This window comes from Balaenoptera musculus, chromosome 17, assembly GCF_009873245.2.
Source record: "Balaenoptera musculus isolate JJ_BM4_2016_0621 chromosome 17, mBalMus1.pri.v3, whole genome shotgun sequence".
Taxonomy (NCBI): Eukaryota; Metazoa; Chordata; class Mammalia; order Artiodactyla; family Balaenopteridae; genus Balaenoptera; species Balaenoptera musculus.
The window spans coordinates 31,690,371-31,706,120 of record NC_045801.1 but is presented as its reverse complement, the minus strand read 5'-3'; the positions used below and the strand labels follow the sequence as shown (position 1 = coordinate 31,706,120).

At 36.3% G+C, this 15,750-nt stretch overlaps 1 protein-coding gene and 1 pseudogene across 4 annotated transcripts in view; one reads left to right on the top strand and one right to left on the bottom strand.

Annotated features, from left to right (window-relative positions):
* The window catches only part of ZFPM2 (zinc finger protein, FOG family member 2), a 457,466-nt gene that overhangs the window by 393,795 nt on the left and 47,921 nt on the right, over positions 1–15,750 (top strand). The window lies entirely within an intron of this gene.
* On the bottom strand, positions 2,505–8,378 carry LOC118883751 (annotated as a pseudogene).

Here is a 15,750-nt window from a genome sequence, read left to right as displayed (position 1 = left end):
TTGAGTTGTAGAAAAAGCATACTGCAATGCTGTCCGCAGAGAAATATTCAGATGACAGTGCGTACACAGGATATGGGCAATTCCTCCATTTCGCAGGCTTCACTAAAACTGCAATTCCTAACTGCGTAGACTTTACACTCTGCACTGACTTGAGGGCACATGTATCCAGGATGGCTCATTTGGCTCCTATCCTGTGATTCTCAATGTTTGATAAATCAGAGACTTTAAAAGTTACAAGAGGTTGTTTCTTAACAGTTTCATTAGTGTCTTTGAACTTGCAAAATACCGTGGCTTCAGAGTTTCATTTAGCCACACTACTCAGCCGGCAACACATGTTAACCCTCCTCCTATTTCAGTTTTGGAAATCATTCTACTCTCCTCACTCCAGATGAGGTCTGCAAGGAGCCTCTTTTATAGTTCTCTTTTAGGATTTCTGTGAATATTTTGTTACATATTCAATAAATATAACTTAGCATGTCCCCTTAGCATGAGGCTTATAAATTTATATATTTGGACAATATCCTTTCAGGATTTGTCATTTGCTGCTGACTGAAAAAAGTGAATAGAGAATTTGTGATTTGCCAGCAGTTTTTGATAAAAACATGAATATTCTCCCTTTAAGAAAGAAATGATACTGTTGCTTGTAGACAACTAATCCACTACAGAAGAAAAAAAATCTTGGATACATTGTTACAAAGTTTTTAGTTGGTGAAGTTCTTTGCTTTGTCTTTTTCATTTTTTAATTAAAAAAATTAACCTGATTTGCTCTGTTTACAAAAACAACTCAGTTTTTATCATTTTATTTTAATAGTAGCTTCCTTCCCAATATAAAACAATTTTAAAGCCTCTATTTGGGACAGATCTTAGACTCCATGTGTATATAAGATACCGGGGTTTTTTTAAAGATTTTTAATTAACAGACAATATTGTAGAAAGGGGTTTTAAAAATAGACATGGTCAAGGTTTCAGAATAATATGTAAGATGTATCTTTATCTTCAAATTCATCAAGTTGTATACATGAAATATGTAGTTTTTTGTATGTCAATCATACCTCAATAAAGTGGTTTAAAATCTTAAAAATAAAACGTAAAGAAGTACCACCAAAAATTCAGTGATCGTTTCATCTTAAACATACAATTTGAGTCATTTTTAAGCCATTCCAACTCCATTATGGGTGGAAATGTGAGTTTTAAGCTGTGTTGGCAGGAAGGAAGCAAACATTTTTGCTGTTTTATATATTATATGACTCCACATTGTATTTCCTTGGATGTGTCTATCCAGTAAGTAGACCAGTAACACGGAGCAAGCCATGTTAACCCTTCTCATGAGAACCTTCAAGGAAAGTAAACTAATACCTCCTTTATCTCCTTTTCAAAACTGTAATATCTCTGTAAACACCTAGAAAGGTGATTATCCCAACTTGCGGACAAAAGTAGTGTTATTGATAACAAGTTAAAGATGATATGTCACTGTAGTTTACATTTTTATTAAGAGATACTTTAAGTATTAATGTATAAACATCTACCTATGTTAAAGCATTAATATTTTTTCTCTAATCTAGTGAAATTTTAATATGCCATGATGGTTAAAATTTTAATGAACTAAAGTAGAAATCAAATCACATTGCAGATGCCAATATACTTATAGGCTAAAATTGGATCCCCTAAGTGTAGAGAACATAGAAGGAACATGAACTCAAATAAAAGATACATCTGTAAACTTCTAGTATACCTCCGCAGTTCAGACATTTGGAAACATTTGCCAAGTTAATATTCATCTCAGTATGAATTGGCTTTGACCTTGAGCCTCCGGTGTGCTTCAAGATAGTTTAATTTACTGTATTAACACTAGCCCCAGTGGATATCACATTCATAAGGAACCAGTTTGGCATCCTCTGAAAAGTAAGCAGATAAAAATAAAGATTTTTTACAATAGTTAGTAAACAGGACAAGCAGTTGACATTTATTAATTTCTTTCATTTCTTCCACACTGCGGAATAAAACGCCAAGCATATTGATAATTGTTCAGACAAACCCATGAGTCATATTATCACCAGTGCACAGACCCCCTAGAAGCAGAGTAAGAAATTAATAAACACTTGAGGATTTATTGATGCTTGGATTATTTATTGGGTTTGCCAATGATTGGCTCTACATGGAAGCATCATATTACACAAGCATATTGTAATTTATTAGGTAACTTCTTCACTACCTAAATATTTGAATTCTGCTTCTGTACACAAGAACTATTTCTTCTACTAATACAATGCCAGTCCTTACAGACATTTGTTCTATAAGCAATATCTCTATTTTAATTAACACCAGATAAAATATCAGTCACTCTTCACATTGAACAATAAACTAATATAACCACTATTATTTCATCAATTTATTAATAGTCTGCATTTGGTCATTAAGTATTTCAGAGTTTTTTCTTACCAAATTTTTAATTCATTCAGATAAAATGTGTGCATATACACATGTGATATTGCATATAATGTTAAGGTGCTCATGGACCTGTTGAAGTTTGTCTGTGGCCTTCTTCACAATTTCAGTTCACAATCTCAGACTTGACAGACAGGTGATTTGTATGCATGACCATACTGAGCATAAATCTGAGAAGATTCCCTATCAAATTATCTTTATATTTCATGAAGAGATGATGTGACTTCCGTGTAACTATTGTTTTTTTCTTTTTTGGTTGTCAAATAATCCCTTATCAAAATATTTTCCTCTGTAGTTCTTAATTATCTGGGTGTTCTTCTGTCCCACTGCCAATGTCATTGGAGATGTCATGTGGGTGGCAGCCATCAGCATTGTAGCCCACAAACTAGGCAGCCTCCAGGATCTCTTTAATGATTCCAGAGAGTTCTGTGGCCAAAGGTTGGTTCTGTATCTGTCAGGCAATATTGGCAATCTCATCAAAAGTGCTATTTCCATTGTGCTTACAGTTTTTCTGCTTCTTTCCATTTCTGGGTGGTTCTTGAGAGTTTTGATGTTCAGAGAGAGGCAGAAGGTACAACCTCAATCTGGGCCCGCCTGTTCTGAATGGTCAGTTTCACTGTAATCCTGACTTTTCAAGTCACCAGTTGTCTTGGCCATGTCATCACCAATCTCTTTTGGAGACAGATCCAGGCAAATGGCTGTGGGAGCCAGGGTACTTGTGACACTGTTTCCCCACTGAAACACCTCAGGTGTATGACTTTGATCTTGTTAGGGTCAAACTTGGGTGGCCTGGCATAGAGGCAGCTTGTGTAGGATAAACCAGATGGGGACCACAGGTCCTCCTCCACAGGGAGTCAGAAAGCACCCCCCTCCACATAACTTTTAAATGCTAATCTTTTGTTGTAGAGGGTCCTATCTTGTGAGCAAATATTACAATAATATTTAATATTTAATGTAGACATTTATCTTCTGTATATTTTTGCTATGTTCCAGAATACAGCCAACAACCTAGAAAAATGAGAAAACAAACAAAAAGCACCTAAATTTAAATACAGGTATACATTTCAATAGATGCAAATATAGATTTTGCTTTAAACAAACAAAACTTTAGTTAGATACCACAAATGTATTGTATTTTAGTCTAATACCTTATCATTATAAGAGTCTGTCAGATCTTCACTGAGAACTTATGAACTCTTAATTTAGATACAACCTATACAGACTGGTTAGTTGGTTTCCCAGCTCACATTGAATTAGAAAATGAAGTGTTTGTTGGCAGCAGGAACACTGACAAAATTAAGAAGTAAACATCGAAAAAAAAAAAAATCCCACTAAAGAAATAAAATATTTAAGTGTCAGGTCCTTAAGGAGTAGAATGACTGCCTCAATAAATAACCTCTGAGAACACTTCTCTACAACAATGCATGCTTCAAACGATTCTCTGTTCTGTGCCCTCAGTTTAAGGGAAAATACTCTAGATTTTATAGCAAGGGTAGCATTAAAGAATGGTCAAGTAACAACTTTTGACCTTTAACGTGGTAACTAATACAGATCAAACAACTCAGTCACAGATTATAACAAGTACAGGCAATGTAGTTGTAATCTTTTTGCCCAGTTATTTGATGCAAATTGTCCAGGTCTGTGTGAATACTTGAATTGCATTAAAGGGTTTTCTGCTGTTCCTAATGTTCAGTAATTTGCTTAGGTTGTTCCCATCTACTGGGATTGTATTTATGAATATTCATGTTTATAGGGAGGAATACACACGCATATGGGGGATGCATACTTGGCTGCAGAATTCCCTGTAACCCATTTTATAGAAATACTGAGTTTGGATAAATTTTGCTTTTTTTTCCTGAGAGAACAGCTTCAGCTGTCTTGCTTGTTGATACCTTTGATTGCTCTTATATAAACAGTAAAGACACTTTGCAGCTATAGTTTTTCCAGGGCTTCTGGGCAGATATGCTTTTAACAGCTTCTTTCAAGTCTTCTTAGGAATGTTTCAGAAATGGCAGGTTAGAGGTTGGTGCAAAAAAAGTCAACAATTGTAAGGAAAGCACTGCCAATACAAATAATAGATCTCATGCTTTCAGGTCTGTTTCGGAGAGGGTTGTATTTTGTGTTTCTCTCTACAAGTTTGCTTCCTTATAACCCCCTTTTCTTTCCCCTGTATCCTCACCTAACCCCAGAAATTATTGTATTTGGCTTAAAATTAGTGAAAAATGCTCCTTAATACTGGGGCAGTCTGGCTAATGGACTTAGGTCGAAATAATTGATCCTGAAAACAAGGAAATCCACCCAAATCCTATCTTTATGCTCTTCTTAATTTCATTACATGCTTCACAGACAGTCAAAGCAGGGTTCAGAAATGTCAACTATTACGCAGCATTTAAATCCATTTACCTCATATAGGTCCCTTCTATCAGAAATAAAATATTTCACAAACACACTTTTATCATCCTCTCTCATCTCCTGCAAAGCTTAAAACATAGAGGAAAGGAGAAGAGGGGTACAAAAAGAATTGGTCAATATAAATATGAGAGCTCTTGGCTGATGCCAACATAGTAGTGCTTATTCTAACTCAATGTGAAGAATAAAGCAATAAAAAGATAATGGTAAATAATTTTCAGAGCATAGAAATACACCCTAAAGCCAAAGAACATTGTAAAAATATAAAATTAGCTTTAATTATGGGTGTGCAATTCTATAATATTAAAATACCAGAGAAGTCCAGCACACTAATGTATAAATATAATTATTTCAGAGTCATGGAAAATAGAAAACAATTTCCATATAGAACATAAAAATATAGTAAAAAGTTAAAATAGTAGTCTATTTTATTTACTCAATAAATAGTTACTGCATGCCTATTGTGTGTGTGACAGGTATTGTCCTAGGCACCAAATTCAGCAGTGAACTTCTTCCCTTAGGATCTTATATTCCAACAGAGGAAGAAGATGATAAACAAATAAATGCACAAAATGTATGTTAAATGGTTAAAAGCATTAAGGACAGAAATAAGTCGGAGAGAAAAATAAAACACAGAGGGAGGTTTGAAATTTAAAATAAGGTAGTGAGGGAAGACCAAACTGAGAAGGGGGCATTTGAGAAAGTCTAAAAGGGATGAAGGGGCTAACCATGAAGCTGTCTTAGGCAGGAATATCCAGGGTAGAGGCAAACACATCGTCATGTTTCATGAACAGCAGGGCAACCCAGAGTGCCTGGACAAAATGAAGGAGGAGGAGAATGTAGCAAATGAAGCCAGAGGACCCAGCAAAGGAAAACTGAGGGGCAGCAACCAGTGAGGTCAGAAGAATACCAGGAGAATGTGCTGAGTGGAAGCCAAGGGAGGAAAAGGTTTCAAGGAGAAACTGTGTTCAGTTTTTCTGAAATTCAAGTAAGACAAGATCCAAGAAATGGGATTTAGCAATGTCTTTGGTGATAGTGACAAGACCAGTTTCCTTATAGATGTGGAGGTGCGCACCTAATGGAAAGTCCGATTGGGAGATAGCAAGTGGAGGTAACTATTTCAGGGAGTTTTGCTTTAAATGGGAGCAGATAAATAAGAGCTGAAGGGTTTTTATTTTGTTGTTGTTATTGTTTACAAGAAATTGTGGTATGTTCATTCTGATGGGAATGATCTGAAAACTTGATGCTTGCAGGAAAAAGGGGAGCACCTAACACCAGAGTGGAAGGTGGCCTTAAATAAGGGCACGGTCAGCACATCCATAATAATTGTCATGAGAGCAGAGTATATGGTGCATATAGTTGAGTGTATATGGAGGTGGCAACAAAGTTCTCTTCTGATGACTACAATTTTCCTAGTTAATAAGGAAGCAAAGTTGAGAGAGAATGGATGAGGAATGGGTGTTGGAGAATGAATGGGCTAGGGAAATGTATTGATAGTATAATTGCTGGGAAACACTACCAATCCACATAACATTATTGATCATGAATTTAAAATGAGACCATTAGGATTGTTGTGTGTTTTTCTTCAGCTAGTCTACTGCTGGGTATAAAGGCAGTGTAGGTAGGAAGTTGGATTGAACAAGGTTGGGATTTTGCCAGACTAAGTCAATGAAGCAAGAGGGAGTGAGGGCGCAGAGGATATTTGCAAAGAAGGGCTTGCAAATGATGAAGGACACAGTGTCTAAGCTGAGTAAGCAGAGGAGTATGGACATGAGGAGAGGAAGAACAATGGGGAAAAGGTGACAGTATTGGATTTTAGGGTCTAGTGAAGTTAATGTTGGAATGAAAGTTCTACAAAGAGTAAATTAGAATGATGGAAGCCATGGTTTGAGAATGGGATCTCAGAAGTGAAATTATGTGGGGCAGGGGGGAGGGGAGTAAAAATTATTGGCAATGAAAAGACCTAGAGAGTGAGTAGTTGGAGGTGGGTAGAGAGCAAGTTCATTGGATGAAAGGAAGTCAAAGAACTGAGGGTTCATATGATTGGATATTGTGGACTTTGCAATCACCAAGGATTAAATCAGGAGCAGTACATGAGAAGATCCAGGAGCTGAGTTTTCAAGAAATGATGACAAATGACCTGGAAGTCTCCACATGACTGTGGCAAGCAGTGATAGGAAGATAATATGAGATTCAATACAAGTTTTTAGAATAGGGAAGGAGAATAATCTGCCATGAGGAGTAAGGAGTAAGGACAATTCTACCTTCAGCTCAAGTGATATACGGTTCATGGGAGTGAAATCAGCTCCCACTCAAGAGGGAAAGAGCAGGGAGGCAGAGTGAATGTTCATAGAAGAGGTTGAGGCTATGGAAGATTTTGCCAGTAATTTCCCTTGAGTACCAGGGGAAGGGTTTTTGAGAGTTGGCAGAGTATGAGAGAGGAGATGTCAATCAGGCTGTATGGGCGGTTATATTGTGGGGGGGAGGGTCATGGAAGGCCTGGGCTTCTAGGAATGACTGATAAAAACAGACATAAAGGTGACAGTATGATGAGCTATTTTTTATCTATTCTTTTTTTTATTGAGATATAATTGACATATAGAATTATTTTAGTTTCAGGTGTACAACATAATGATTCGATATTTGTGTGTATTGTGAAATGATCACCACAATAAGTCTAGTTAACGTCCATCACCATACAGGATTAGTTCGATTGTATCAGAACTTGGAGAATGCCAGTGAGGCTATGCGTGTCAGTGAGACTATTGTGGGGCTGGCCAGGAACATGCAGGGTCCTGGTCTCTCCACTCCCTTAAGGGTGATATAGGAGCGGGGAGGGGTAGTCTTATCTGAAGCACTCGGATCTCTAGGGCCCTCTTGCTCCCTTTGCCCAGACAGTGAACTACTCCTTAATGAAACAGGCCCTGTGTGCCTATGAGTCTTCAATTCCAGTGCTTTACATAGTAACTCATGTACTGGAGCAGAGGCTCACAACAAATGCTCTTCCTTTAAGCTACTTTTGCATCTACCATAAAATGAGAATGAACATATTATACTGCTGTCTTTCAAGAATGTATATTTAATGCAATCCACAAGAACAATCCACAAGAACACATTTTCTTCCATCAGCCCAAGCTTCATATGGTCATAGTTTTTTAAAAAATCCTTCCCTGTTTAGTTCAAAGTGCATTTTTTTTCCTGAAGGGCAGCTATGAAAAGTAACAATAATAAATATCTGAATTATTACTGGAAGGGCAGATGGAGGTTTTCATCCTTCAACATAGAAGATCATTTTTCAATCAAATCAAGTGAACCCCAAACCTTAAAAGCATCATAAATTTTGTTGTAGAAATGCTAATAGACAAGCTATGAAAATGATGTCCCGATACCTACCTCACTTTCCTTTCTGTCTTGCCTACAGAGCTAGAATGGGAGCACATGGAGGAACACTGATTTCCTCCCTCTCCCAGCTCTTTATCAGATTCTTTTTCTAGCTCCCTACTACTCTTAAACAGTTTAGGCATGGCGCATGAAGTATGCTTGAGCATCTGCACAGATTTCAGACAGGGAGTACTCCTTCCCACAGTCCACCATGCTCCCAGTACTCAGAACCGTGGTCCCACCTCTAGCTTTGAATGGCCAGGTGGTCTCATACCTATAGTCATATATCCATTCAACACGTTGGTGTTGCACTTCAACTAGACACTGAGGATGTAATGTAGATCCAAAATAGCTAAGTCCCTATTCTCATGGAGGTTACTGTGTAGTCAGAAAGACAGATACTAACAAATGTATAACCACAAGCTAAGTCCATCATAGAAGAGAACACTTTGATGTCATGTAACTAAGCACACCAAAACTGTGTGTGAGTTTCTGTGTATTTCGGCGTGGGGCGGCACAAAGAAAACTTTCTTGAAGAAGTGATACTTGCATGAGCAGAATTTGAAGCATGAATTAATCAGCTAGGAATAGGGTGAAGTGTTCTAGCAGGAGGGAACAGAATGTGCAAATGACCTGTGGCAGTCAGTGAATGGTACATTTGACATTTTTGAAGAAGACCAGTGCAGCTGGAATAGGGACCGAGAAAATGACTTGTAGGCAGCCAGGGTCATATCATTATACACAAACAATTGCATTCTGGTTATCTCACAACTTCATGTAGGAATCTTTTGTTCCTCTTCTCTGGTAATTCTTGGCATGGTCAACCCCAATTGTCTCAATGATATTGAGGGAACAGTAAGAGTTGTATGTTACTCCTTAGGCATCCACAGACTGTCCACTTGCAAGCTCAAGCTCTTCTTTTCATAACTGAGTTGAACATCACATCTTCTCCATCTCAGCTCCCTTAGTTTTTAATGTGTCCTTATACTGTATAACCCTTAACAACCTGTATTACGGTATTGGCCTACTACATTATAGTGCTATACAGAGACTGTATTGTCTACCTAGTACCTCATGGAGTGGCTACTGGCTAGACAGTTGTAAATTCGGTCAATATACTATTGCTCAATAAATGTGTATTGAATTAAATTATCTTAAACATTTCAGATTCTTCAGATAAAGGCATCGCACAGAACGTCTTGTTAGTATATGTGCATGGACAGACACCATCTAATACAGGTGTTTACTGAAATAAAAAACAACAACGAAAACAGATACTGTAACTGAACTTAATAGAAGAACACATGTAAAGGTATTTTTGAAAAAAAAATATGTAATTAAGCAAAACAAGTTACCAATGTTTTACCTTACGTGTATTATATTTTGTAGTAAACCATGGTTATCAAGCTACGACTTCAGAGAGCTGTACTTTCAGTGTAGGATATGTTTTATGACCCAGGATTTGTCATCTGTTAGGAATATTTTAGCTTGCTTAGCTTCTGAGCATTAAGAATAATTTTTGACAAAAGGCTTAACTTTGTATGATTATCACCAGTTTTTTAATTCATCCCAGTGTGATTTTAATGTTCACTTAAGTACAAGAGAATGACATTTTCATCTGCTGAATTGCATAAATGCCCAACCAAATAAAAATGCTTGTTGTAAAAAGAAACCTTTTAAATATAAGAGATGTATGCCGAAAATATCTTTTCTCCCCTTTGGAGTCTCTGGGTAAATGACTGGTTAGTGGCTTAATAGAAGGTCTTTTCATCCCATTACACATCAAAGTTATGGAGTCTCCAGTGTGGCAGATAAAAACATTTTGGCCCAATTGTCGGGCCATTTACAGCTCCTTTCAAAACAAAGTGGAGTCATTCCCAATGTATTTATGCTAGGGATAATTGGGGAAAATATGTCATTGGTAACTACCATTATTTAATTATAACTGTTTAAATTTGAGCATTCAGTTGGAATGTTAAACCTTTCCTGGTTAGTATTCTCCATTGCATAAAATAACAAAGTAATAACAAATGCTCGTTTGAAATGTTCTTGTTTTACTGGCATACAGGTACTAGCCATACATTATTGCTTTTAAGAAAGGCCATAAAAATATATGACACAATAATCTGTATTCTCTCAGCATACGTATACATATATATGTATGTGTGTGTGTGTGTGTGTGTGTGTGTGCGCGTGCATAGTATATATAGTAACTACGGAGGGTTTTTTGTTCTTGTTTTTGGTGAATTTTGATCAGTTGGGATAGCAAATCTGATCTCAAACCTCGCTTCTTCAGCAATAAACATCAAAACCTAAATCAGAAACAGTTGCCTCTGTTTCCCTTTGTTAAAGATGACACAGTATTTAAGTTGACGCAGGAAATCATGCTTGTTATTGCAGGTACCAAACATTGCCTTAAGGATATTCTCAATGTGCCCTGACATTCCTGGAATAGAACTAAAAATGTTATGAAACTAGTAGGTGTGTAAACGAATGCTATGTTCAAAACATTTTGTTATTTTTCTCTGAAATATATGGATGCTTGAATGAACTCAAAGTGTCTGTGACACAGAAAAAAAAAAACTTTAAATAGCAATTAAGGCATTTTTTTCTTATTTCAGCATATAAAGACAAGGAAGTGTAATGGTTTTAATAATTAAGGATGCAGACTAATGCACACATTTTGCAGCACTAATAAAAACTTCCTGTTATCACCTCTATTTTTAAGAATGAAGAAGGCATTTCCTTAATGCACTTCACTGCTTCCCCTGCCAGCTCTGTTCAGGCTCAGAATTTGATAACATTTCCAAATTGTAAAAATAAAAAATAGCATTAAAAATTGATTTAAGTCCAACTTTCCAAATCAGTTAACCCAAAGGTTAAGTGCTACTGCACTTGACCAAAGAGACAGTTTGTTCCCTTTTTATAAGACCTGAGTGTAAAGAATAAAGGCAGCATTTTTCTTCTTCTCCTTTTTAAAGAAGCCACATGTAATGTTCTCTAAGTTAAGTTTTACCATTCATAAAATGAATGCAGTCTCGCCATTCAAATGCGACCATAAGTACACAGAAGATAAGAATTTAATTAAATGTAGATTAAAACCAAACAGGAAAACACACTAGCTGATAATTTTATCCCATCCTCTGGCCATATTTTTTATACTTCCTTCTTGTTCTTCTTTGGGCTATAGCTTATCAACATGCCGATAGTACCATAACTCATTACATCTGATGGTGCAGCAGAAATGTGCAGGCTCTGTGCTTGGATTTCCGAGGCACTTAAAATGCAAAGCATGTAAATGTCTCTGTTAAATATACTAGTGTGCTAACAGTGGTGAAAAGGAGGTGATTCTGAAAAAAATCCTTAAACCTCACACAAGAAGCATTAGTACTGCATAGTAGCAAATGGAATTTTCAAAGTGGAACCAATTCATGTTTTCACACATATATGGTAGGCTTAATATTTTGAAGTTGAGCTCCTTCAGCAGTTGGCAAGTTTGAGTGCCAATCAACTTGCTTAGGTTACTTCAATGTATGTAGAGTTTGATACATACACATTTATATTTCTGAAGGAGAGTGGTGTTTTTTCCATTGTTGGCCATAATGTTGGCCAAATTATCTCCTATTATTTAATCTGAATCTATTGAATTGTTAAGGTAGAGACCACAAAATCTCAGAAGGGATAGAAGGCTTTAGTTATTAAGACAATTCATATATATTATTTATCCTTAATCAGTTTAATTTTTTCTAACAATTATTTCTAATTATTGTAGAAATAGGCAATGAACAGTTTTTAAAAATCTAGGTCATTTTAGAGGAAGGCTATAGACTAAATACAATATTTTTTAAATCCGAAAGAGAATACATATTGGATCTGTTAATTAAATATTAGGCTAAGGTTTAGAATGTCAATACATTCTTCATTGTGCAATCTTGATTTGTTAAGTGCTAGCAAAGCATAACTGAATCATTTCTATATTTGCATTCTGTGTATCTAAAACTAAGAGCCCTAAGAAGTGTAACAAACTTTTCTTTTTAAGCAGAAATAAAATGCTGTGGGTAATCTGTCTTTTGAAAGGTAAATAATTGGTTACTTTTTTTTTGTTTGGCAATGGGTTGTTTGGCTCACATGAATGAATAGGGTTTTTTAATTAAAAGCTCTCTGAAAAAATGATTTAGTTTTTTGGGAATTCCCTGGTGGTCCAGTGGTTAGGACTCAGTGCTTTCACTACCGGGACCCAGTTTCGATCCTTGGTGGGGGAACTAAAATCCTGCAAGCTGCGCAGCGCGGTCAAAAAAAATTTTTTTTAAGGTTTAGATTTTTGCTTCTTTAATGTAATCTTGACATTCTTGATGGTTTGAAGTACTAAACTAACAGCACCACTTTCTCTGCATTAATTGTCACATGGTCACTTTGCACTCAAATTGATATGATACGATGCATTGACATAGCTGCCAATTTTGCCTTTAGGAATAAATCAAAAACTTAACTCAATTTTCAAAGATATCAAAAATCTCACCATCTAGGGAAACAGTGTTTAATGGAGTGAACCTATATTTTCTTGCCATTAAATCCTTTGGAAAAACTAAACTAAACTAAAAAACTATAATGTGGAAGTTAGCTGTACAGAGTGGCTTTGTCCAGACTGCTGGAGACATTGCTGGGGCATCTGTAGTATTCTCTATCAAAGCATTAACCTTTGGCCTCATCTTCATAAGTTAGTTTCACTGGTGATATTAAGAAGGAACAAAATAAAACTATGGAAAGTAAAACTGAATTGCGAAATGGAGGAATGTATTTGGGAATTTTGAAAGAATACATTAAAAATGCTTCTGTCTGCTAAAAAAAATTTAAATATAAAAATATAAAAAGAAAACTGACCAAGTAGTCTGCATTTATCTTTGTAATGTGTAGGAATTAAAATTACTAGTCTCTAAGGCACTTAAAAAATGATGGGAGATAAACAAACAAACAAAACATCTCCCTGGCATGCCATGAGAGCAGAGAAAATGTTTTTAAGCATTAAGTCTAATAAATTCTCCCCTTTTATCAAACAGATGTTTAAAAGCAGAAGGAGAAAAATGTTTCTATGAAACTTGCATTACTTCCCTCTTGGGCTCCAGTCCATCTTAGATTCTTTTCTTTTGAGAAGTTCTAAACCCCGCCTGCCTTGCAGAAGCTCTTGTGTTATACCCTGGCTGTGGTTGTGGTTTTCTCCTCTCTAGGACTGCTGCTTCTTCCAGGACAGTACACTGTGCCAAATGACTGCTAGGTCATCACAAGCAAATCTTATCGTTTAAGATGAAAGAGAATGAGAAAGAAGGAGGGGGAGAGAGGGACGTAGGGAGAACGGGAGAGAGGGGAGAGAAAGGACAGTAGAGGCGAGAAAGGCTAGGGGAAGGAAAAAGGAGGGAAAGACAGAGGGAGGAAGGGAGAAATTTACCTACCCAGGAACATGCTATTCTAGTATCTCTAGTACTTTATCAGGCTGAAAATGATGCCAGTTTCAGAAGAATTGAGAAATTGAGCTTAATGAACAGTTTAGGGAGAAAAAATGGAGGGAAGGGTCTGTAAGATTTCTCCTGGGCCACATTAGTGAGTGTCAATGGCCAAAAACGAGAACGAGAAATGTGTACTTGTTAATGCTTTGTCAAGGGCAAAACACAGAGAAAAGAATGGGACTAATATTTATTGAATACCTACTATGTAATGAGACTTTATATGTTATTTTACTGATATCTTTAAAAAACTCACTGTAGAATGAATTAACCGCATCCTACAGATGCAGATACTGAGTCTCAAGGAATGTGAGTAACTTACCTCCCATCAAAGAATGAATAGATTCCAGAAGGGTGTGCAAGCAGAGATCTGTCCCCACAGCAGCCTGTACTTGTCTCTGCAACAAACCCTGCTGCCTCCAGGACTGTGGTTTTAGTTCATTGCTTGTATATTTTATCTGAAATGAAATTACCTTATTAAATTAATTATTTGAAAAATACAGTCTTATAAATAGTATGTAAAATTATGATCTTTACATCAATATTATTTGAGGACAGTGAAATTAGATGAGTATAACAAAATCATGGAATTATAGAAACAATGCATATTTCTACATTGTGTGTATTATGTGTTAGGAAGTTATTTCTGTCACAAGATTATTGGGGTGCTTGAGAGATTAGGGATTTTACTCCATATACCATGTGTGTCTATTTTGACAGTGTATCTTTGGTCATTACACTTTGAGCTGTTCTCTTAAGGCTGAAATGAGCAAGAGTAATGTTCGTAGTATGCTTGATTCAGAAGAGTAACATTGGCAGACCACAACCAATTTTGCCACCAGGGAAATTGGTGAAAAGTATCTTAAAAGCAACTCTGACATTTTACATGTAAATGTAAGAAATCCATGTTGGGGGAAATATACAGAAAAGGTTGTCATAAAAATAGGCTTACCCTGGAACAAAGCTACTAAAGAGAGCTTCGACCACCCAGGATATTTTTAACTCCACCCTTTGTCTGGGGGAGACCGTGTTCTCATCATGCTCTGTAATAACTGAATTATCAGTTCAGCATGCAGGCTTTTAAGTGAATACAAGGTAGATTTTTCCAAACAGATTTGGTAATTTCTGCAAGGTATACTCTATGTTAATCAGGCGTAAATAGTAGGGAAAAGTGAAGAAGGGACACATTTCCCTACCAATAATCATATCATACAGAATTAAACATTTTTATTAATGCTCCAAAGTAAAACCTGGTTTATTTCCACTTTTTCAAACTGTGGTATTGTTTCCCGGGAAAACCAAAATGGATTGCAGGAGTCTGCATGGATAGGAAAAATTGTATGTCTCAAATAATTAAAGAAAAATAATTATAACAGAGACTAGAAGTTGAAATATTATTGAAGTATTTCTGTTAATGGGTAGTTAAAGTCACCTCCATGGCAGTGGCAAAATTGGAAGTCGGATTGTAACGAATGCATGTTACAGCATTAAACAATGACACATTCTTCCTGGGAAAACTAAAATAACAGGTGTAGCCAATGATGCTTCAAGCATATACTCTGACCTCAGGACTCACAATCTGCTACAGTCTGTAAAGCACATACTGTGGAGTCAGAATTATGCCGAGGGAAAGGAGGACTAGAAAATGTCGTATAGGAACTTCATTTTCTTTACTGCAAAATATGTATTTCAATGTCTTATGGAGACAACATTTTAAAAATAAAATGGAAATGAACATCTCCCTGACTGCTTACTTCTCTTCCTCATTTTCTTAAGCACAAAAGGAGGTTTATGAGTGGTGGAAACTGTATTTATATAGCTTTTTAAATGGATGATACTGTGCTAGTTGACCTTAGGTAGATTGTTTAAAAAAAAAAAGTTCTTCACCTGAGTGTCTCTTAGGTATATTTGAAACTGGATCCTTGCTGCATTTTTTATTTAAATGGTTTGCCTTAATGATCAGTGCTCATAGATTTCAGAATCATGCAAAAGATGAAAATAAAACTAGCATTAGTTG